Raw genomic sequence first — 3,088 nt, forward strand, 5'->3', positions numbered from 1 at the left:
TAAAAACTTCTGCTTTCCTTCATGAAAGAGTAAGCAAAGTACAAGTGATACACATGCATTATAAGACAATTGAAAATAATATGAAACTCATAAGAAAGCACGATGATATAATTTATGTCATGAAGAAATGCAATATACAATAATACAACTTTTTGACATTGTTTTTTTGTGGAGGAACTCCATCTTTTGAGTTGATCTGAATCTCATAGTTGAATCTGCTGGTTTTAAAAATGAAGATGAACTTCAGATAATGTTTCTTTTTCATGTCGCTTGTAATGTCTGGTTAGGACAGATTTTTTTCCAGATGATATTTTATTGTTTGATGCATTATTGTGTCACAGTTGTTGAGGACACAGCATCAGATCTGAAAGAGCTGGATCTGAAGATGATCTACTTACTGTGAATGTTTTTTGTATGACTGTGTAGAGCAGATGAATGACTGAAACACTTCCCACATGCAGTGCAGTGATACGGTTTCTCTCCAGTGTGGATCCTCTCATGTGTTTTCAGGATTCCAGACTGACTGAATCTCTTGTCACAGTATGAACACTTATAAGGTTTCTCTCCAGTGTGGATGTTCATGTGACTGTTAAGGCGTCCTTTTTGTGCAAAACTCTTCCCGCACCGATTACACGTGTACGGTTTCTCTCCAGAGTGGATCCTCTCGTGTGCTTTCAGATTTGCTGAATTACTGAATCTCTTGTCACAGTGTGAACACTTATAAGGTTTCTCTCCAGTGTGGATCCTCTCGTGTGTTTTCACTTACTGTGATTGTGTTTTGTATGACTGTGTAGATGAGATGATTGAGTGAAACGCTTCCCACATGCAGTGCAGTGATACTGTTTCTCTCCAGTGTGAATCCTCTCATGCAGTTTTAAACAGCTCGCTGTAGTAAAAGTCTTTTCACACTCAAAGCACATGTACTCTCTCACAGCAGTATGTATTTTCTGATGTACTTTCAAATTTTCTATACGTGAAAAACTCTTTCCACACAAATAACATGAATATGGTTTCTCCTTTGTATGAACTGTCAGGTGTTTCTTCAGGACTGAAGCCAACAAAAAATTTTTACCGCATTGATCACATGTGTACAGTTTCTCTCCAGTGTGGATGTTCATGTGTTTCTTAAGGCTTGATGATTGTGTGAAACTCTTCCCTCACTGATCACAAGAGAACGGTTTCTCTCCAGTATGAACTCTCATGTGAACATCAAAAACATATTTGCTAATCAAACTCTTTCCACACTGAGTGCATGTGAAAGATTTCTTGGCTCTTCTTTTCTTTAAAACTTTCAGAGTTTGAGAGCAACTCAAAGGTTTTTTTCCAGTTCTGAAGTGATTTTTTCCCTCAACTTCACTCAATTCTTTATTCTCCTCATTTTCTTCAATCAACTCTGAAATAAAAGTAAAAATGGTTTATTTTCATTAACTCATAAAAAAATGTGAAAAGACATAAAAGTGAACCCTGATGTAACAGCAGAAAGTAGACAATTGCTATACAACATTTTGATCATTTTGATGCAACTTTATAAACGCATCTAGTTCATTTTATATATACATCTCTGAAACTTTTCATGAATGAGGAACATTGATCTTCACATTATGACTTTTACAACATTATAGGCACAGATTCCATGTTTTTATAGGGAGAACTATTAAATACAGTGCCTATAAAAAGTATTCATACCCCTTCTGTCAGGATTTTGGACTGTCTATGTCGGGTCTTGCCTCCGTTTCTGTTTCATGTTCCTGTCCTCGTTTAGTTTGATTATGATCCCATGCACCTGTGTTTCCCCAATTATCCCATGTATTTTAGTTCCTGTCTGTGCGTTTCTCCCCTGTTGGGTCTACTAGTTATGTTCGTGTGTCATTCCTCGTTCCTGTTGTGGATTTTCCCCTGTGTTTGTTCATTAAAAGACTAACGCTTCTCCTGCGTTCCTTCCGGCAGCGAATCGTGACACCTTCATTTATTTCACTTTTTTTAATGTTGCAGCCTTATGCTAAACTGCTTTAAATATTTTTTTTTCCACATCAGTCTACACTCCATACACCACAATGTCAAAGCACAAAACAGATTTGTGACAACTTTGCAAATTTTGACATTGAAATAAGTAGCATTGCATAAGTATTCATACCCTTAACTCAGTACTCACCTTTACAGCCTCAAGTGTTTTGGGTGACAAGCTTTTCACATCATCATTTGGCAATTATCTGCCATTCTTCTCCTCACCTCTTCACCTCTCAAGCTCTGTCAGCTTGGATTGGGGCAGATACACATTTTCAGGTTTCCCAGGAATATTTGATTGGGTTCAAGTTCAGGCTGTGGCTGGGTCACTCAAGGACATTCACAGAGTTGTCTATAAGCCAATCTTGCTGTGTGCTTACTTAGGGTCATTGTCCTGCTGGAGGGTGAACCTTTTGCCTAGTCTGAGGTTCTGAATGATCTGGACTAGGCTTTCCTTCTACGAGTCCCTTAGTTCCAGATGCTGAAAAACAGCCCCACAGCATGAGGCTGCTACCAGCACACTTTACTTTTGGGATGGTGCTCTGCAGGTGATGAGCAGAGCTGGTTTCCTTCAAACATGATTCTTGGAATTGAGAATTCTCAGTCTGAGGGTCCTTAAGGTGCTCTTTTGCAAATTCCAAGTGTGTTTTCATGTGTCTTCACTGATGAGAGGATTGAGTTTGGCCACCCCGCCATAAAGCCCAGATCGGTGGAGTGTTGCAGTGATGTTTGTCCTTCTGTAGGTTTCTCACATCTGCATATATGATCATGGAGCTCAACTAGAGTGACCAACAGCTTCTTGGTCACCAGTCTAACCAAAGCCCTTCTCCATTGGATGCTCAGTTTGACCAGAAGGCCAGCTAGGAAGAGTCGTAGTTTTTCCAAACCTCTTCCATTGTGGATAATGGAGACTACACGCTTCTGTGAACCTTCAATGAAGCAGAATTTTTTTCTGAACTTTTCTCCAGATCTGTTCCTTAACACAATCCTGTCTCTGAGCTCTGCGGGCAGTTCTTTTGACCACAGGGCTTGGTTTTTGCTCTGATAGGCATTTTTAACTGTTATACCTTTTATTAAGGCGCGT

Source organism: Sinocyclocheilus rhinocerous, unplaced genomic scaffold (assembly GCF_001515625.1).
Source record: "Sinocyclocheilus rhinocerous isolate Xijiao unplaced genomic scaffold, SAMN03320098_v1.1 scaffold17685, whole genome shotgun sequence".
In the NCBI taxonomy this organism is placed as follows: Eukaryota; Metazoa; Chordata; class Actinopteri; order Cypriniformes; family Cyprinidae; genus Sinocyclocheilus; species Sinocyclocheilus rhinocerous.